This window comes from Salvelinus alpinus, chromosome 5, assembly GCF_045679555.1.
Source record: "Salvelinus alpinus chromosome 5, SLU_Salpinus.1, whole genome shotgun sequence".
NCBI classification, from domain to species: domain Eukaryota; kingdom Metazoa; phylum Chordata; class Actinopteri; order Salmoniformes; family Salmonidae; genus Salvelinus; species Salvelinus alpinus.
Window position 1 is genome coordinate 51,945,151 of NC_092090.1, and position 23,166 is coordinate 51,968,316.

The following is a 23,166-nucleotide window of genomic DNA, read 5'->3' on the forward strand; positions in this document are numbered from 1 at the left end:
GAAAAGGTGAAAAATATCAGTCACAACTACATGTTCATGTGATGCATTAAATCACCTGACTGTTTGGATGTATCTGTTAGTAAATGTTTGATTTCTAAGAGATAATTAATAAAATAGAACAATTGACAATCAATAATTAGTTGTCACTGTGTTACCCACAACCAACATGTTGGATCTCTGTTTAGTTGTCACTGTGTTAACCACAACCAACATGTTGGATCTCTGTTTAGTTGTCACTGTGTTAACCACAACCAACATGTTGGATCTCTGTTTAGTTGTCACTGTGTTAACCACAACCAACATGCTGGATCTCTGTTTAGGGGTCACTGTGTTAACCACAACCAACATGCTGGATCTCTGTTTAGTTGTCACTGTGTTAACCACAACCAACATGTTGGATCTCTGTTTAGTTGTCACTGTGTTAACCTCAACCAACATGTTGGATCTCTGTTCAGGGGTCACTGTGTTAACCACAACCAACATGTTGGATCTCTGTTTAGTTGTCACTGTGTTAACCTCAACCAACATGTTGGATCTCTGTTCAGGGGTCACTGTGTTAACCACAACCAACATGTTGGATCTCTGTTTAGTTGTCACTGTGTTAACCACAACCAACATGTTGGATCTCTGTTTAGACTTCAGTGCTCTAAAATGAGTCTCTCTGGGGAGAGAGAGGAGGGGGGCCCTGCCTCTAAAATGAGTCTCTCTCGGGAACATAACACCAAAGCTAAGAGGTGAGATGACAATGTTGTTTAAGAATTATTAAAGAGTTTGTTTCTAAAATGCTATATCCACAATTTTTTCACATTTGTTATTTTTCATCAGAAATTATCTATAGAATTTTTGCATGACACAATAATTTAGCCTACTATTAATTATTGCCTAATATGTCATCATAACCTTGTTGTTGTGATTAATTCTGATCGTTGTTACAAGCTGAATTTTGACAATATATCTGTTATATCAACACACACTTCACTCCTGTTAAAACCAAAAATGATTATATCTTGCTCAATATACGGAACCACTAAAGTTCTACATAGAACCCTATTTATAGGAGGTTAGGAAGTGTCTGAGTATACAGTCTATGTAGAATATATATAGAACCCTTTATAGGAGGTTAGAAAGTGTCTGAGTATACAGAAAATATATAATATATATAGAACCCTTTATAGGAGGTTAGGAAGTGTCTGAGTATACAGTATATATAGAATATATATAGAACCCTTTATAGGAGGTTAGGAAGTGTCTGAGTATACAGTATATATAGAATATATATAGAACCCTTTATAGGAGGTCAGGAAGTGTCTGAGTATACAGTATATATATAATATATATAGAACCCTTTATAGGAGGTTAGGAAGTATCTGAGTATACAGAAAATATATAATATATATAGAACCCTTTATAGGAGGTTAGCCTGTCTGAGTATACAGTATATATAGAACCCTTTATATTAGGTTAGGAGGTGTCTGAGTATACAGTATATATAGAATATATATAGAACCCTTTATAGGAGGTTAGGAAGTGTCTGAGTATACAGTATATATAGAACCCTTTATAGGAGGTCAGGAAGGGTCTGAGTAGACAGTATATATAGAATATATATAGAACCCTTTATAGGAGGATAGGAAGTGTCTGAGTATACAGTATATATAGAATATATATAGAACCCTTTATAGGAGGTTAGGAGGTGTCTGAGTATACAGTATATATAGAATATATATAGAACCCTTTATAGGAGGATAGGAAGTGTCTGAGTATACAGTATATATAGAATATATATAGAACCCTTTATAGGAGGTCAGGAAGTGTCTGAGTATACAGTATATATAGAATATATATAGAACCCTTTATAGGAGGTTAGGAAGTGTCTGAGTGTACAGTATATATAGAACCCTTTATAGGAGGTCAGCCTGTCAGAGTATACAGTATATATAGAATATATATAGAACCCTTTATAGGAGGTTAGGAAGTGTCTGAGTATACAGTATATATAGAATAAAATAGAACCCTTTATAGGAGGTTAGGAGGTGTCTGAGTAGACAGTATATATATAATATATATAGAACCCTTTATAGGAGGTTAGGAAGTGTCTGAGTATACAGTATATATAGAATATATATAGAACCCTTTATAGGAGGTCAGGAAGTGTCTGAGTATACAGTATATATATCATATATATAGAACCCTTTATAGGAGGTCAGGAAGTGTCTGAGTATACAGTATATATATAATATATATAGAACCCTTTATAGGGTTCTTTGATCATAACTCTAGAGGTTCTTCTTCACTGAATTGATCTTCATTATATCCAAACACACAGAGTGGTCAGGGAGGCATCTCTTTGTTTGAACGATGGAACACCTCAACTCTGGCTGACCTTTTCACAATACAATACAATTCATTACATTACAATACATTACAATACAACTTTGTACATTAGTTACAGCAAACAACTAACATGTCTCTTCTGCCACGTTCTTAACCATAACCATAAGAAGTTCTGAATATGTTTTGCACGGTCGTTTGCTGTTATTTTTGTTGGCAAATTAGATTGATTTATGTTCATTAAACTGCCTGTCAGCCATCAACAATCATCCATCATCTTGGTGTCACGTTCCTGACCTGTTTTCTGTTATTTTTGTATGTGTTATTCGGTCAGGGCGTGAGTTTGGGTGGGCAGTCTATGTTATGTGGTTCTATGTTGGTGAATGGGTGACCTGATATGGTTCTCAATTAGAGGCAGGTGGTTTACGTTTCCTCTGATTGAGAGCCATATTAAGGTAGGTGGTTTCACATTGTTTGTGGTGGGTGGTTGTCTCCTGTGTTTGTGTTTGTCGCGCCACACGGGACTGTTTCGGTTTGTTTGTAGTCTGTACCTGTTCGTGCGTTCTTCGTTGTATGTAAGTTCTTATGTCCAGGTCTGTCTACGTCGTTTTGTTATTTTGTTAATTATCAAGTGTAGTTCGTTTTTCGTCTTGTTTAAATAAATTCATTATGTCAAACTACCACGCTGCATATTGGTCATCTGATCCTTCTCGCCTCTCCTCGTCTGAGGAGGAGGACGAAGTAGAAGATCGTTACACAGGGAAATCGATCCCAATCAAAGGTGTTATTACGTGCTCCACTAAGGCAGTTATTTATCTTATAACTTGTCCTTGTGGTAACAATTATGTGGGTAAAACAAAGCGCAAATTAAAAGTATGTATCTCAGAATATCGTAGCACCATTAGGTGCAAAAACTTGACTTACCCAGTTGCGGCCCCGTTTTTGGAGGCAGGCCACTCGATTTCGTCTCTGCGTTATATTGGCATCGAACATGTCACCCTACCTAGGAGAGGGGGTGACCTTGATAATTTATTGTTAAAACGAGAGGCTGCCTGGATCTTTAACTTAAAGACCCTTGCTCCCTTCGGTCTCAACGTAGACTTTGATCTGAAGCCATTCTTGTGATTATTGTGACTTTGTTTGTAAGCTTGTGTAGTCTAAAATTAATTCATGATCGTATGCTATCCATTTGTTGTTTGTATGCTGTTCTTTGTATGCCATTTTAATATTTGAGAATTAACCAATGATATTAGGCCACTCTTGGCCATGATTACAGACACCTGTGTCTTTTGACACTATATAAACGAGTCATCCCGCAGTGTCTGTGATTATACCCTGATGAAGACAGTTTGGCTGTCGAAACGTTGGTAATACATTTTTTGCATCTGAGCACCTAGAGCTCTCCTTTATTTACAGCGAAAGCACAACATATGATTATGTTAGGTCATAGCCAAGTCACAAAAACACACAGCCATTTTCCAGCCAAAGATAGTCACAAAAAGCAGAAATATAGATACAATTAATCACTAACCTTTGATGATCTTCATCAGATGACACTCATAGGACATCATGTTACACAATACATGTATGTTTTATTCGATAATGTGCATATTTATATCCAAAAATCTCAGTTTACATTGGCGCGTTACGTGCAGTAATGTTTTGATTCCAAAACATCCGGTGATTTTGCAGAAATACTCATAATAAACATTGATAAAATATACAAGTGTTATTCACAGAATTAAAGATAGACTTCTCCATAATGCAACTGCTGTGTCAGATTTCAAAAAAACTTTACGGAAAAAGCATAATCTGAGACAGGCACTCAGAGCCCAATCCAGCCAAAGAAATATCAACAGAATCCAACATGGCGGATAGAAATAACACTATAATTAGTCACTTACCTTTGATGATCTTCATCAGAAGGCACTCCCAGGAATCCCAGTTCGACAATAAATGACTGATTTGTTCCATAAAGTCCATCATTTATGTCCAAATAGCCACTTGTTGTTAGCGTGTTCAGCCCAGTAATCCATCTTCATGAGGGGCGAGCACTTCGTCCAGACAAAAACTCTAAAAGTTCCGTTACAGGTCGTAGAAACATGTCAAACGATGTATAGAATCAATCTTTAGGATGTTTTTAACATAAATCATCAATAAAGTTCCAACCGGAGAATTCCTTTGTCTGAAGAAAAGCACTGGAACGAGAGCTAACTCTGGGGGCGCGTCACGAGCCTGAGACACTCTGCCAGACCACTAACTCAACCGTCTAAAGACGGTTGACATCTAGTGGAAGCAGTAGGAAGTGCAACTTGACCCCACAGACACTGTGTATTTGGTAGGCCAAGCTTTGAAAAACAACACACCACAGATTTCCCACTTACAGGTTGGATTTTTCTCAGGTTTTCGCCTGCCATATGAGTTCTGTTATACTCACAGACATCATTCAAACAGGTTTAGAAACGTCAGAGTGTGTTCTATCCAATACTAATAATAATATGCATATATTATCATCTGGGACAGAGTAGGAGGCAGTTCACTCTGGGCATGCTATTCATCCAAATGTGAAAATGCTGCCCCCTATCCCAAAAAGGTTTTAACACAGTGTCCAAAGAAGGGCCAGATGTATGCAGAATGGTGTCGTCTGCGTAGAGGTGGATCAGAGAATCACCAGCAGCAAGAGCGACATCATTGATGTATACAGAGAAGAGAGTCGGCCCGAGAATTGAACCCTGTGGTACCCCCATAGAGACTGCCAGAGGACCGGACAACAGGCCCTCCGATTTGACACACTGAACTCTATCAGAGAAGTAGTTGGTGAACCAGGCGAGGCAGTCATTTGAGAAGCCAAGGCTGTTTAGTCTGCCGACAAGAATGTGGTGATTGACAGAGTCGAAAGCCTTGGCCAGGTCGATGAATACGGCTGCACAGTAATGTCTCTTATCGATGGCGGTTATGATATCGTGTAGGACCTTGAGCGTGGCTGAGGTGCACCCATGATCAGCTCTGAAACCAGATTGCATAGCGGAGAAGGTACGGTGGGATTTGAATCTGTTTGTTAACTTGGCTTTCGAAGACCTTAGAAAGACAGGGTAGGATTGATATAGGTGTGTAGCAGTTTGGGTCTAGAGTGTCTCCCCCTTTGAAGAGGGGGATGATCGCGGCAGCTTTCCAATCTTTGGGAATCTCAGACGATACGAAAGAGAGGTTGAACAGGATAGTAATAGGGGTTGCAACAATTTCGGAAGATCATTTTAGAAAGAGAGGGTCCAGGTTGTCTAGCACGGCTGATTTGTAAGGGTCCAGATTTTGCAGCTCTTTCAGAACATCAGCTATCTGGATTTGGGTGAAGGAGAAATGGTGGAGGCTTGGGCGAGTTGCTGTGGGTGGTGCCGGGCAGTTGACCGGGGTAGGGGTAGCCAGGTGGAAAGCATGGCCAGCTGTAGAAAAATGCTTATTGAAGTTCTCAATTATAGTGGATTTATCGGTGGTGACAGTGTTTCCTAGCCTCAGTGCAGTTGGCAGCTGGGAGGAGGTGCTCTTATTCTCCATGGACTTTACAGTGTCCCAGAACTTTTTGGAGTTTGTGCTACAGGGTGAAAATTTCTGTTTGAAAAAGCTAGCCTTGGCTTTTCTAACTGCCCTGAAAAGTTGCATATCACGGGGGCTATTCAATGCTAATGCAGTACGCCACAGGATGTTTTCGTGCTGGTCAAGGGCAGACAGGTCTGAAGTGAACCAAGGGCTATATCTGTTCCTGGTTTTACATATTTTGAATGGAGCATGCTTATTTAAGATGGTGAGGAAGGCACTTTTAAAGAATAACCAAGCATCTTCTACTGACGGGATGAGGTCAATATCATTCCAGGATACCACAGCCAGGTCAATTAGAAAGGCCTGCTCGCTGAAGTGTTTTAGGGAGCGTTCGACAGTGATGAGGGGTGATCGTTTGACTGCAGACCCATTACGGATGCAGGCAATGAGGCAGTGATCGCTGAGGTCTTGGTTTAAAACAGCAGAGGTGTATTTGGATGGCGAGTTGGTTAGGATGATATCTATGAGGGTGCCCGTGATTACGGATTTGGGGTTGTATCTGGTAGATTCATTGATAATTTGTGTGAGATTGAGGGCATCAAACTTAGATTGTAGGATGGCCGGGGTGTTAAGCATGTCCCAGTTTAGGTCACTTAGCAGCATGAGCTCAGAAGATAGATGGGGGGCAATCAATTCACATATGGTGTCCATGGCACAGCTGGGGGCAGAGGGTGGTCTATAGCAAGCGGCAACGGTGAGAGACTTGTTTCTGGAAAGGTGGATTTTTAAAAGTAGAAGCTCGAATTGTGTTGGGTACAGACCTGGATATTAAGACAGAACTCTGCAGGCTATCTCTGCAGTAGATTGCAACACCGCCCCCTTTGGCAGTTCTATCTTGGCGGAAAATGTTATAGTTAGGGATGGAAATTTCTGGGTTTTTGGTGGTCTTCCTAAGCAAGGATTGGCAGAGTGTGCTAAAGCAGTGAATAAAACAAACTTAGGGAGGAGGCTTCTAATGTTAACATGCATGAAACCAAGGCTTTTACGGTTACAGAAGTCAACAAATGTGAGCACCTAGGGAATAGGAGTGGAGCTAGGCACTGCAGGTCCTGGATTAACCTCTACATCACCAGAGGAACAGAGGAGAAGTAAGATAAGGGTACGGCAAAAGGCTATAACAACTGGTCGTCTAGTATGTTCGAACAGAGAGTAAAAGGAGCAGGTTTCTGAGCGCGATAGAATAGATTCAAGGCATAATGTACAGACAAAGGTATGGTAGGACGTGAGTACATTGGAGGTAAACATAGGCATTGAGTAATGATGAGAGAGATATTGTCTCTAGAGACGTTTAAACCAGGTGATGTCACCGCATATGTGGGAGGTGGAACAACATGGTTGGTTAAGGCATATTGAGCAGGGCTAGAGGCTCTACAGTGAAATAAGACAATAATCACTAACCGGGACAGTAATGGACAAGGCATATTGGTATTAGGGAGAGGCATGCTCATCCGAGTGATCATAGGGGTCCAGTGAGTGGTTGGGCTGGCTGGAGACACGGCGATTCAGACAGCTTGCAGGCCGGGGCTGGCAAGCTAGCAGAAGGGCCTTAGAGTCTGTTTTAGCATCCTCGTGCGGTGATGTCAATAGACCAGTCGTGATGGATTCGTAGGGTTCCGAGTAGCAGAGGGTTCCAAGTCCAATTGGCAAAACAGGTATAATGACCCAAGAAATTTGCCGATGGATCTATTCAGCCAACAGTCAAATATGCTCTAGACAAGTAGCAGGATAGCAGATGGGCATTCAGGGGACATCGCGACGGAAGGGCCTGTTGGGAAAAAAAAACTCGGGCAGATTACGTCGGTACTCCAGTCGTGATGGATAATCAGAGCTTCGTTGAGTAAAAGGGGCCCCAGGCCAATTTACAAAATAGGTATAGTGGCCTTAGAATTTGGCCGATGAGCCTATTAGCTAACAGTTCGATATGCTCTAGACAGCTAGCGGGACACGGCTAGCAGGCTAGCAGATGGGCATTCAGGTGACGTCGCGACGTAGGTGCCAGTTGAGTACCCCCTCAAGCAGATTACGTCGGTAGTCCAGTCGTGAAGGATCGGCGGGGTTCCGTGCCCCGTTCCGGCAGTAGAAGGGGTCTGGGTATTGTAGCCCAGGAATGGCTGATGCATGGGCTGGCTCCAGGCTAATTGGTGCTTGCTTCGGGACAGAGACGTTAGCCAGGAGTAGTCACTCAGATTGCAACTAGCTGCGATGATCCAGGTGAAAAGGTTCAGAGCTTGCGGTAGGAATCCGGGGATATGGAGAGAAAATAGGTCCGGTATGCTCTGGTTTGAATCGAGTTGTACAAACTGGCGGGAGCTTTCTGAGGTAAAGGTTAGCTGATGACCGCTAGCAGTGGTTAGCTGACTACTAGCTAGTAGCTAGTTAGCTGGCTAGCTTTTGTTGGAGGATTCCGGTTCCGAGGTAAATAAAAATACTTTAGAAAAAGCAGATCTACACCACATTGGGTGAAGCGGGTTGCAGGAGAGTATTTTGAAGTTGAGGTTTAGAATTTTTTTTTAAAGATATGCAAAGAAAAATATATGAAAATATATATACATGGGACATGACAAGACGAAAGACAGAGACGTCTGACTGCTACGCCATCTTGGATTCTGGGACAAGAGGTGACTGAATGTTCAGGCTTATTGATAATCGTTATAGTATAATTTTAAAACATGAGCATAAAAACAGGTAATAATGAACATGAATCATCATTATATTACTTCACAGTAATCTGTTAAATGCTTTTTCAGACCTTCCTCTTGCGGTAGCAGTGTGGAAAGGGACAGAAAAAAGCATACAGGAGTTTTCCTGTGGGGGGGAGTGGTGGTGTATCCAGGGAGAAACTAAACTAATCTTCTGAACTTTCATTTGTGGTCTTATGCCGCCATCTATTGGAATTGTGTAGCAACTGCAGTAGTACTGAATAATGTGTAATTCTTTACTAAAGTAGTAATTACTCAGAATTGCAAAATATGAAATGTTCTAGTTCATTTTACCACTTACAACCATAAAATAACAATTTAGAGCATAACAAAAATGTAAACTGATAAACTAAAAAACCTTACATTTAGTTAATTATATATATATATATATATACGTATATGTAAATATAAATATATATTTTAAACTATTTATTTAGATGGGTGACATTATCTGCCAAAGTACCAGCACTGTAGACAAATATTTTTCCTGTAGGTACCAAATATTCAAAGGACATTTTCTCAAAAGTGAGGTTACAAGTTTATCATCCTTCAAATCAGAATTACTTTCCCATTGTATCTCAACTGTAGTGTATGATATACTATTTTCTAGCCCTGAGTCTCTACTATTATCCAATGTAAAAAACACCATTGCAAATGTTGCTACATAAGACGGAATAGAGCCGGTCGGTCACATTTGGCTGTGTAAAACCTAGCAGTACTACTTATTTCTCTGAGAGTGAGGTAGATACAGTTGAAGTCGGACGTTTACATACACCTTAGCCAAATACATTTAAACTCAATTTTTCACAATTCCTGAGATTTAATCCAAGTAACAAATCCCTGTCTTAGGTCAGTTAGGATCACCACTTTATTTAAGAATGTGAAATGTCAGAATAATAGTAGAGAGAATTATTTATTTCAGCTTTTATTTCTTTCATCACATTCCCAGTGGGTCAGAAGTTTACAAACACTCAATTAGTATTTGGCAGCATTGCCTTTAAATTGTTTAACTTGGGTCATATGTTTCAGGTAGCCTTCCACAAGCTTCCCACAATAAGTTGGGTGAATTTTGGCCCATTCCTCCCGACAGGGCTGGTGTAACTGAGTCAGCTTTGCAGGCATCCTTGCTCGCACACGCTTTTTCAGTTCTGCCAACACATTTTCCATAGGATTGAGGTCAGGGCATTGTGATGGCCACTCCAATACCTTGACTTTGTTGTCCTTAAGTCATTTTGCCACAACTTTGGAAGTATGCTTTGGGTCATTGTCCATTTGGAAGACCCATTGCGACCAAGCAAAAGATCTTGCTTCAATATATTCACATAATTTTTCTCCTCATGATGCCATCTGTTTTATGAAGTGCACCAGTCCCTCCTGCAGCAACGCACCCCCACAACATGATGCTGCCACCCCTGTGCTTCAGGGTTGGGATGAGGTTCTCCGGCTTGCAAGCCTCCCCAATTTTACTCCAAACATAAAGATGGTCAAACAGTAGGGCTGGGCGATATGGCAAATAAATTATTACGATATCTATATATTTGTTCATTCGATAACGATAATTATCACGATATTAATCAGTTTAAAAGGTGTATATCTGCTTCAGACTCAAGAATGCCTGAACAAACCACTAGGCAGGTAGCCTAGTGGTTAGAGCATTTGGCCAGTAACCGAAAGGATCTGGATCGAATTTCTGAGCTGACAAGGTAAAAAAATATGTCTTTCTTCCACTGAGTTAACCCACTGTTCCCTGATAGGCAAATAAAATAAATTAAAGTAAATACAAAGTTGTTCTTAACTGACTTGCCTAGTTAAATAAAGGTTACATTTGTAAAAATGTACCAAAGCACGTTCATCTCTAGGAGACAGAACGCGTCTCCTTCCTGAGCGGTATGACGGCTGCGATGTCGCATGGTGTTTATACTTGCGTACTATTGTTTGTACAGATGAACGTGGTACCTTCAGGCGTTTGGAAATTGCTCCCAAGGATGAACCACTTGTGGAGGTCTTGTGGAGGTCTAGAAATTTTTCTGAGGTCTGGCTGATTTCTTTTGATTTTCCCATGATGACAAGCAGAGAGGCACTGAGTTTGAAGGTAGGCCTTGAAATACATCCACAGGTACACCTCCAATTGACTCAAACAATGTCAATTATCCAATCAGAAGCTTCTGAAGCTGTGTAAATGCACAGTCAACTTAGTAAATGTAAACTTCTGACCCACTGGAATTGTGATACAGTGAATTATAAGTGAAATAACCTATCTGTAAACAATTGTTGGAAAAATTACTTGTGTCATGCACAAAGTAGATAGTCACAGTAGATAGTAGATAGTGTCATGCACAAAGTAACCAACTTGCCAAAACTATAGTTTGTTAAAACTTCTTGTCAATATGGGGGCGCTGTTTCCACTTTGGAAAAAATCGTGCCCAAATTAAACTGCCTCGTACTCTATTCTAGATCATACAATATGCATATTATTATTACTATTGGATAGAAAACACTCTCAAGTTTCTAAAACTGTTTGAATTATACCTGTGAGTAAAACAGAACTCATTTTGCAGCAAACTTCCAGACAGGAAGTGAAAAATCTGAAAACGATGCTCTGTTCCAGGGCCTGCCTATTGAATTGCCTTATATTTATGGATATGCATGCACTGCATACGCCTTCCACTAGATGTCAACAGGCAGTGGAAGGTGGAATGGGGTGTCTAGCTTGATCTGAGGTCGAACAAGAGCTCTTGGAATGACGTGTCCAGAATTTACTTTGTCTACCAGTGCGCGGGAAGTACCTCCATATTGTCTTATGATAAGCGTTCGGTATACACGGCTAATATCTCCGGCTTATCAGATTATTCAACGTTTATCGGGAGTTTTGGAGTTTTCCGTTCTCTGTGTTAGGTGAAGATGGACATCTTCGCGCCACTTGGCTAGCTAAGGTTTGCTAATTCGACAGGAGAAGAGGACATTCTAAAACCAAACAACGATTTATTCTGGACAAAGGACTCCTTGTACAAGATTCTGATGGAAGCTCAGCAAAAGTAAGAACAATTTATGATGTTATTTCGTATTTCTGTGGAAAATGTTTAGTCCTATTATCCGCCCTTTTTGCGGGCGCTGTCTCGCTATAACGTAAGCTGTTTGTTATGGTAAAGTTATTTTTAAAAATCTAACACGGCAGTTGCATTAAGAACTAGTGTATCTTTCATTTGCTGTCCAACATGTATTTTTTAGTAAAGTTTATGATGAGTTCTTTGGTCAGATTAGGTGAGTGTCCAAAATAGCTCCGGACAATTTGGTGAATCGATGCTACATATTCACAATGTATAACCACGGTTTGCAGCTCTAAATATGCACATTTTCGAACAAAACATAAGTGTATTGTATAACCTGATGTTATAAGACTGTCATCTGATGAAGTTGGTCAAGGTTAGTGATTAATTGTATATCTTTTGCTGGTTTTTGCGATCGCTACCTTTTGCTGCTAATAAATGCATTTGTGTGTTTGGCTATTGTGGTAAGCTAATAATGCTATATTGTGTTTTCGCTGTAAAACACTTAAAAATTCGGAAATATTGGCTGGATTCACAAGATGTTTATCTTTCATTTGCTGTACACCATGTATTTGTCATAAATGTTTTATGATGAGTATTTAGGTATTTCACGTTGCTCTCTGTAATTATTCTGGCTGCTTTGGTGATATTTTTGATGGTAGCTGCAATGTAAAACTATGATTTATACCTCAAATATGCACATTTTCGAACAAAACATACATTTATTGTATAACATGTTATAAGACTGTCATCTGATGAAGTTGTTTCTTGGTTAGTGACTAATTATATCTCTATTTGGTCGGTTTTGTGACAGCTACCTATGCGGTAGAAAAATTGTGAAAATATGCGGTTGAGTCTTTTGCTATTGTGGTTAGCTAATAGAAATATATATTGTGTTTTCGCTGTAAAACATTTTAAAAATCGGAAATGATGGCTGGATTCACAATATTTTTATCTTTCATTTGCTGTATTGGACTTGTGATTTCATGAAAATTATATTATATGATATCCCTGTCGCGTTAGGCTAGGCTATGCTAGTCAGCTTTTTTGATGAGGATGCTCTCGGATCCGGGATGGGTAGCAATGAAAGGTTAACAAGAAATTTGTGGAGTGGTTGAAAAACGATTTTTAATGACTCCAACCTAAGTGTATGTAAATTTCCAACTTCAACTGTATATAACATTTAGGAAAAAAACATTATTTTTTGTCTCTCTGAAAATGAAACCATCAATTGATAGATTATAAACAAATACATGTATGTCATTGAAGAATCCCATACCATGATTAGATAGTGAAAGAACACACCAATCTCATTCATCATTTCTTTAAACAATAGAAGCTAATTTACGAACATATCTGAAAATGTATATGTAGCGTTTTGGAATGAAACTCTTCTTATGTTTCCCCATCTGAGCTCAGAGTAGATGAGAGATGTAATGTTTGTCTCTGTTGTGTTGAAGCCCAATCAAGCAGGAGAGACCAGCCTCCCCTGTACTCAGCTGTGTGTCCATGAAGAGTGACAAGTCTATGCGTGAACCTATAGTGTTTAGAGAGGGAGACTTTTCTACTGAACAAAGGTAAGAAGAACTCATGGGTCATGGTCAGTGAGTTAAACAACACTGTCTCTAGTCATTTCTCCTCTCCCATTTTCCCATTTCTTTTTGTTGTTTTAATAATACATAGGCTAATCCTTTTGTCCTTTTTCATAGTCCTAAAACACTATTAAACAAACACAACATTCCCTCCCTGTGTGTGTGTGTGTGTGTGTGTGTGTGTGTGTGTGTGTGTGTGTGTGTGTGTGTGTGTGTGTGTGTGTGTGTGTGTGTGTGTGTGTGTGTGTGTGTGTGTGTGTGTGTGTGTGTGTGTGTGTGTGTGTGTGTGTGTGTGTGTGTGTGTGTGTGTGTGTGTGTGTGTGTGTGTGTGTGTGTGTGTGTGTGTGCACGCGCACTCCCTGGATGAGGAGATGTAATCTCATGTTTTGTCCACAGAAACCAACAGGAGAGATCAGAGATTCTCAGTGGTCAGTCTTCCCAGAGTCATCAAACAGACCTGGCCTCCATATTCAGTGTATGTGGTCCTGTTATGTACATTTGTTTTTGTTAACATCAAGTAAAGTTGATCTGTCAATCATTCATTAATGTGTTAATGAGAAAGCATTTCTTCTCTTGCTTAACTTATTTACTTGATTTTTTTCAGTTGCTTGAAGAGAATATTATGTCATTTGTGAAGAACGAGCTGAAGATGTTCAAGAGGATTCTTAGTCCAGAACTCCCAGAAGGCTTTGAGAGTCAGAAGCAGGATAAGGAAGTGGTGGATGCTGAAGATGAGAAGCAGGAGAGCAGTGCCAGAGAGGGGGCTCTGAAGATCACACTGCACGTCCTGAGGAAAATGAACCAGAAGGAGCTTGCTGACACACTGGAGAAATGTAAGACCTGTCTGCCTCATGTGGAATTCTGTTTTATAACATTTAAAAGCTGTAGCTAAAGTACAGCTAAAATAGCTGTGTAACCCAATGATATTGTAGCAGTCTTAACACAACACCTAGTGACCTCATCAAGTTGCAGCAGGGATGTGTTGTGGTGATTAACCTTTCATTGCTACCCAGATATTTTGGACAGTCACCTAATCTAATCAAAGAACTCATCATAAACTTTACTAAAAAATACATGTTGGACAGCAAATGAAAGATACACTAGTTCTTAATGCAATCGCCGTGTTAGATTTTTAAAAATAACTTTACCATAACAAACAGCTTACGTTATAACGAGACAGCGCACACAAAAAGGAAGGAAAATAGGACTAAACATTTTCCACAGAAATACGAAATAACATCATAAATTGTTCTTACTTTTGCTGAGCTTCCATCAGAATCTGGTACAAGGAGTCCTTTGTCCAGAATAAATCGTTGTTTGGTTTTAGAATGTCCTCTTCTCCTGTCGAATTAGCAAACCTTAGCTAGCCAAGTGGCGCGAAGATGTCCATCTTCACCTAACACAGAGAACGGAAAACTCCAAAACTCCCGATAAACGTTGAATAATCTGATAAGCCGGAGATATTAGCCGTCTATACCGAACGCTTTTCAGAAGCCAATGCTGATGTCCTTCCCGCGCCTTGGTAGACAAAGGAAATTGTGGTCACGTCATTCCAAGAGCTCTTGTTCGACCTCAGATCAAGCTAGACACCCCATTCCACCTCCCACTGCTTGTTGACATCTAGTGGAAGGCGTATGAAGTGCATGTATATCCATAGATTTCAAGCAATTGAATAGGAAGGCCCTGGAACAGAGCCTCGATTTCAGATTTTTCACTTCCTGTCAGGAAGTTTGCTGCAAAATGAGTTCTGTTTTACTCACAGATATAATTCAAACGGTTTTAGAAACTTGAGAGTGTTTTCTATCCAATAGTAATAATAATATGCATATTGTACGATCTAGAATAGAGTACGAGGCAGTTTAATTTGGGCACGATTTTTTACAAAGTGGAAACAGCGCCCCCCATATTGATAAGAAGTTAATTTAGAGAGAGAGGGAGACAACATTAATAATATCATCAATAATACCAATAATAATAGGAATCAGTCACACCGGTCTGTAATGCATTGAGAAAACATTTACACATTTATACATTCAGTTAAAAGAATAAATTATTATAATGTAAAACTTTATAACAGTCCTACAATACTGTAGGCATTAAAACAGACGTAATATTAATATCTTCTGTGTTATTTCTAGATTCAGATGAGCTTGCTGTGATTTGCCAACGTGAACTCAAATTGAATCTAAAGAAGAAGTTTCAATGTGTATTTGAGGGGATTGCTAAACAAGGAAACCCAACACTTCTCAATAAGATCTACACAGAGCTCTACATCACAGAGGGTGGAACAGGAGAGGTCAATAATGAACATGAGCTGAGACAGATTGAGACAACAACCAGGAAACAAGCAAGACCAGAGACTGCAATCAAATGTAACAACATCTTCAAAACCTTAACTGGACAAAACAAACGTATCAGGACTGTGCTGACAAAGGGAGTCGCTGGCATTGGAAAAACAGTCTCTGTGCAGAAGTTCATTCTGGACTGGGCTGAAGGAAAAGCAAATCAGGATGTCCAATTTGTGTTTTAATTTCCTTTTCGGGAGCTAAATTTGATGAAAGAGGACAAACACACTTTCATTGAACTTCTCCATTACTTCTCGATGGAAACCAAACAATCAGGAATCTCCATCTACAACAAGTACAAAGTTCTGTTCATCTTTGATGGTCTGGATGAATGCCGACTGCCCCTAGACTTCCAGAAGAACAAGATTTGTTGGGATGTCACAGAGGCAACCTCAGTGGATGTTCTGCTGACAAATCTCATCAAGGGAAATCTGCTTCCCTCTGCTCTCATCTGGATAACTACCCGACCTGCAGCAGCCAATAAGATCCCTTCAGGGTGTGTTGACCAGGTAACAGAGGTACGAGGGTTCAATGACCCACAGAAGGAGGAGTACTTCAGGAAGAGATTCAGTGATAAGGACCTGGCCCACAGAATCATCTCACACATAAAGACATCAAGGAGCCTCCACATCATGTGCCACATTCCAGTCTTCTGTTGGATTTCTGCAACAGTCCTTGGAACACATGCTGAAACATAAGAGAGAAGAGATGCCCAAGACTCTGACTGAGATGTACACACACCTTGTGGTGTTTCATACCAAACAGAAGAATGAAAAGTATCTTGGGAAAGAAGAGACAGGTCCAGACTGGAATAAAGAGAGCATTCTGTCACTGGGAAAACTGGCTTTTCAACAGCTTGTGAATGGCAATCTGATATTCTATGAAGAAGACCTGAAAGAAGCTGGCATTGATGTCAATGAAGCCTCAGTGTACTCAGGATTGTGCACACAGCTCTTTAAAGAGGATTGTGTGCTGTACCAGGACAAGGTGTACTGCTTTGTTCATCTGAGCATTCAGGAGTTTCTGGCTGCTGTATATGTGTTTCTCTCATTCATCAACAACAATGAGAATCTAATTGACAAACTGCAAACGAGCAACAAGCCTGAAGTTACTTTCTACAAGAGTGCTGTGGATAAAGCCTTACAAAGTGAGACGGGAAACTTGGACCTTTTCCTCCGCTTCCTTCTGGGCCTTTCACTGGAGTCCAATCAGAAGCACTTACGAGGTCTACTGACAAAGACAAGAAGCAGCTCACAGAGCCATGAAGACACAGTCAAGTACATCAAGAAGAAGATCAGGGAGAATCCCTCTCCAGAGAGGAGCATCAATCTGTTCCACTGTCTGAATGAACTGAATGATCATTCTCTAGTGGAGGAGATCCAAAGCTACCTGAGCTCAGGAAGTCTCTCAAAACCAAAACTGTCACCTGCACAGTGGTCAGCTCTGGTCTTTGTGTTGCTGACTTCAGAAAAGGAGCTGGATGTGTTTGACCTGAAGAAATACGCCAGATCAGAGGAAGGACTTCTGAGGCTGCTGCCAGTGGTCAAAGCCTCCAGAGCTGCTCTGTGAGTAAATAAAATGACATGTAACAACTAATCATCATGAAGAAATATTCAGTTTAGAGAACAATATGTATTATAATATGTATATAATATTATATTGAATAACATATTGAATAAATGCATTGATTTTCACATTAGTATAACAATATGACCATACAATTCTAGGAGACGGAAGGTGAATCAATATGTTGTTTTTAGAGAATGTACCAAATGCTTCTGCCATTGTCCTTCACTACCCGTTCAACTAACAGTGTATTTGTGAAGTAATGATGATCTCTTTGTCAGGCTGTCAGGCTGTGGAGTCACAGAGGAAGGCTGTGCTTCTCTGGTCTCAGCTCTGAGGTCAAACCCAACACATTATTTGTGCACAGGTTACAGTGTAAGCAGAGAAAGCTAAGCATAACATTTCAATACAACCTGTCTGTCATTGTATTTCTTCTGTGTTGGCAGACTCACTGGCTGTAAACTCACAGACACATCCTGTAAAGTGTTGGCCTCAGTTCTCAGTTCAACCCCCTCACACCTGAGAGAGCTGGATCTTAGTAACAATGACCTGAAGGATTCAGGAGTGAAGCTGCTCTCTGCTGGACTGTGGAATCCCCACTGTAAACTGGAGACTCTGAGGTCAGTATTAATGTAGTTGGTCAACAAGTGATAACTGCTCACCAGATCCACATGTGTTTACCAGGCACACATAGTCCACACCATATGTGTTTGGACAGTGAAGCTTACAGTTTTAAATGTGGTGCTATGCTCCGGCATGTTGGATTTGAGATAGAATGTTTCATATTAGGTGACAGTACAGAATGTTACCTTTTATTTGAGGTTAAAGGTGAGAGGTTAATATGTTAAGTTTGTAACTTTCTCATTCATTATTATTCAGGATTCGTTCATGATCTTTCGCAATCATGGCCGTCACAGGCTTGATGTAGTCATTGAGTTCAAAGAATATGGGACCAAATACTAAACTTTTAACTACTTTAATACACTATAAGTTAATTGGTCAGAATACTTATGACTTCTTCAAATAGGGGGACTAGATCCATAAAGTGCTTTTATTTTTCTTAATGTTGAAACAGATATGTATGAAAATAACCTCAAATATTAGGTGACATTATATACTGTCACCTCATATGAAACACTTGATCTAAAATTCAAAATGTTGGAGTGTAGACCCACATTTAAAATGTTACACTCAATACAATGTAAATCTGATACCTAACTGTCTGTCTTTTGACTGATACCGCTTTTTAAACTGGTCTGGTCAGTCTACTCAAATATTTGTACTATACATTTTTCTCTTTACAAGAAATACTTTGGTAATTTGTAATTCCTAATGATGGTACATTCATTTATGAATAGATATGGCAGGTTTCAGGACACTGATGTATCTGAATATGTTTAAAAAAATATACTGCCACTATTTTCACCACCAAAGAACAGCAGTGTGATTTTAATATGATATGACTCTTTGCAGGCTGTCAGGCTGTCTAGTCACAGAGGAAGGCTGTGCTTCTCTGGTCTCAGCTCTGAGGTCAAACCCCTCACACCTGAGAGAGCTGGACCTGAGCCACAATCACCCAGGAGACTCAGGAGTCAGACTGCTCTCTGCTGGACTGGAGGATCCACACTGCAGACTGGAGAAACTCAAGTATGTAGAGGGTTTATGTCAATGTTCATATCAGACATGTTTGACTTATCAGGCTAGTTAAGACGAACATTTTTACCACGACTTGCACAAAGTTATATGATGTTTGTGTGTGTGTGTGAGTGTGTGTGTGTCTGTGTGTGTGAGTGAGAGTTCAGGTGTATCCCTCAATGACTGTCTGTTCTTCTGCTTACCGCTATAGTGTGGAACATGGTGGAGAGTACACAATGAAACCTGGGCTTAGAAAATGTGAGTGTTGACTGCTGTGAAGTATATGACTAAGAATAAGTCTTAATTCAAGTTAAGTCAAAGTCAAAGACCACCATCATTACTTACTTGGTCATATTAAATATCAGCTGTAGTTCTACAGAAGCAGAAATCAGGGACACCAAGGTTTACAAAGAGTTTCTTTGACAATGTGTGTGTGTGTGTGTGTGTGTGTGTGTGTGTGTGTGTGTGTGTGTGTGTGTGTGTGTGTGTGTGTGTGTGTGTGTGTGTGTGTGTGCGTGTGCGTGTGCGTGTGCGTGTGCGTGTGGGTGTGTGGGTGTGTGGGTGTGTGTGTGTGTGTAATTAATGGGAATAAGTGTGTTGTATATTACCATACAGTATAACATATGATCATTCAACAAGTCTCAAGTTACCTTAACTTCTCCTTTTGATACCTAGAAACATCTACATTAAATGATTTTGTGAAAAGTGAGTTAACATTCTAATGTGAATGATGATGATTTCTAATATTGTGTCTGGTTTCATCCGTCAGATGTCTGTGATCTCACACTGGACCTAAACACAGTAAACAGACTCCTCTCTCTGTCTGAGGAGAACAGAAAGGTGACATGTAGGAGAGAGGAGCAGCCGTATCCTGATCACCCAGAGAGATTTGAGGACTGTAAACAGGTGCTATGTAGAGAGGGTCTGACTGGGCGCTGTTACTGGGAGGTAGAGTGGAGTGGGATAAGCGCTGGGATAGGAGTGGCATATAAAGGAATCAACAGGAGAGGATGGGGTAAGGACTGTTGTCTTGGATCCAACGACAAGTCCTGGTGTCTGTTCTGCTCTGACAACAGTTACATTGCCTGGCACAATAATAACTCCCCTACCATAGACGTCCCCTCCTCCTGCTCCCACAGAGTAGGTGTGTATCTGGACTGGACAGCCGGCACTCTGTCCTTCTATAGACCCTCCTCTGACACACTGACCCACCTGATCACATTCACCTCCACATTCACTGAGCCCCTCTATCCAGTTTTTGGGGTTTGGTTTGAAGACTCCTCAGTGTCCCTGAAATAATAATCTGTCACACACACACATACTGGACTCACACACACACACACACACACACACACACACACACACACACTGGACACACACACACACACACACACACACACACACACACACACACACACACACACACACACACACACACACACACACACACTGGATACAAACACACTGAATACACACACACACTTAACACACACACACCCACTGAAAACACACACACACACACTGGACACACCCACACTGAATACACACACACACTGAACACACTTACACACTGAACACACACACACACACACTGGACACACACACACACATACATACACTCACGGCAGGGTAGCCTAGTGGTTAAAGCGTTGGACTAGTAACCGAAAGGTTGCAAGATTGATTCTCCGAGCTGACAAGGTACAAATCTGTCATTCTTACCCTGAACAAGGCAGTTAACCCATTGTTCCAAGGCTGTCTTTGTAAATAAGAATTTGTTCTTAACTGACTTGCCTAGTTAAATAAAGGTTGAATTTGACACACACTGGACACACACACACAATGAACACACACTGGGGACACACACACACGCTGGACTCACACTGGATACACACACTGGACACACACACACATACTGGACACACACACATACACACTGGACACACACACACTGGATACACACACACACACACACCCACTGGACACACACACTGGACACACATTCACACACATTCACACACACACACACACACACACACACTGGACACACACACATACTGGACACACACACACTGGACACACTAGACACACACACACATATTCCTATAATTGTGAGCATCTTGACACAAGACCTTCATGAAAAACTAACCGTGCACGGGCACTTGTTTTATACGGTTTTAGATGTATCCTCTGTTAAATTTTTAAACTCTTACAATAACACTGTTAAAATTTGTTGTATGTCTTTTATGTTGAAAAACAAATTATACAATTATATATGGACATATGCTCCATAGTTATACAACTATTCAAGGATATATTGTACTTTTCATAATAAAACATACTTGAAACAAGAAAAGGCATGTTAATTGTGAAAACAATTTCGTTATTGACTTTACATTGCCTCTGTCAGTAGCAGGTTGATGTTTGTCATGAATCTTGACCTGGAGGCAGAACTGTGCAATTTCCTCTAGATATGCCAGCTGCAAAGTCAAAAGTGGCTGTGGAAAATAATGTTGTTTTATGGTCTTAATTTAAGGGAAGGATTAGCAGTGTGGTTGGGGTTAAGGTTAGGATTTAAATCTGATTTTATTACTTTGTGCCTGTGCCAGCTAGTGACCACTTTGCTGAACTGCCTCCAGGGCAAGATTCATGACAATAAATGCCAACCTTCCTCCCAGTCATCCTCTCCTTATCTTTACAAGACTGTAGAACATGCAAGCTAGTGATGGGGGGGTTCTCTCATAACCCTCAGTCCCCAGGTGGGTAGATGGCAGGTTGAATAAAGAGAAGCTAGTGATGGGGGGGTTCTCTCATAACTCTCGATCCCCAGGTGGGTAGATGACAGGTTGTATAAAGAGAAGCTAGTGATGTGGGGGTTCTCTCATAACCCTCAGTCCCCAGGTGGGTAGATGGCAGGTTGAATAAAGAGGAGCTAGTGATGGGGGGGTTCTCTCATAACCCTCAGTCCCCAGGTGGGTAGATGGCAGGTTGAATAAAGAGAAGCTAGTGATGGGGGGGGGTTCTCTCATAACCCTCAGTCCCCAGGTGGGTAGATGGCAGGTTGAATAAAGAGGAGCTAGTAATGTGGGGGTTCTCTCATAACCCTCAGTCCCCAGGTGGGTAGATGGCAGGTTGAATAAAGAGGAGCTATTGATGTGGGGGTTCTCTCATAACCCTCAGTCCCCAGGTGGGTACATGGCAGGTTGAATAAAGAGGAGCTAGTAATGTGGGGGTTCTCTCATAACCCTCAGTCCCCAGGTGGGTAGATGGCAGGTTGAATAAAGAGAAAACAATAGGCTATATAACCAAATACATAAATGTATAATTATTGTGCAATTTACACTAAGTGTACAAAACATTATGAACACCTGCTCTTTCCATGACAGACTGATCAGGTGAATCCAGGTGAAAGCTATGATACCTTATTGATGTCACTTGCAGATGAAGGGGACGGGACAGGTTAAAGAAGGATTTTTAAGCCTGGAGACAATTGAGACATGGATTGTGTATGTGTGCCATGCAGAGGGTGAATGGACAAGACAAAAGATTTTAAGTGCCTTTGAACGAGGTATGGTAGTAGGTGCCATGCACACCAGTTTGTGTTGAGACTGCTGGGTCTTTCACGCTCATGTTCCACCACCCAAAGGACATCCAGCCAACTTGACAACTGTGAGAAGCATTGGAGTCAACATGGGCAGGCACCCCTGTGAAACGCTTTCAACACCTTGTAGAATCCATGCCCTGATGAATTGAGGCTGTTCTGAGGACATTTGGGGGGGGACAACATTAGGAAGGTGTCCTTAATATTTTGTCCACTCAGTGTATAACCTGTAGGCTACACTGGTCAGTTAGAGTAATATCTAGTCCACCCAGTGTATAACCTGTAGGCTACACTGCTCAGTTAGTAATATGTAGTCCACTCAGTATATAACCTATAGGATACACTGATCAGTTAGAGTAATATCTAGTCCACTCAGTGTATAACCTGTAGACTACACTGCTCAGTTAGAGTAATATCTAGTCCACTCAGTGTATAACCTATAGGCTACACTGCTCAGTTAGAGTAATATCTAGTCCACTCAGTGTATAACCTGTAGACTACACTGCTCAGTTAGAGTAATATCTAGTCCACTCAGTGTATAACCTGTAGGCTACACTGCTCAGTTAGAGTAATATCTAGTCCACTCAGTGTATAACCTGTAGGCTACACTGCTCAGTTAGAGGCCGTCTGTTAAGGTGCCTCTTTATCAGCATCATAAAAGCTGATAGTTTTTCATCCACATCAAATATGCATCCAAGTCAAACTGAAATCTGATCAGAAACATGTTGGGCCTTTTACAACGAAGATTGGCCGCTAGAT

The 23,166-nt window shown here is 40.7% G+C and overlaps 1 pseudogene; it reads left to right on the top strand.

Moving 5' to 3' along the window:
- Window positions 1-127: 127 nt before the first annotated feature.
- Window positions 128-21,223, top strand: LOC139575074 (NLR family CARD domain-containing protein 3-like; annotated as a pseudogene).
- The last annotated feature ends 1,943 nt before the right edge of the window (window positions 21,224-23,166 follow it).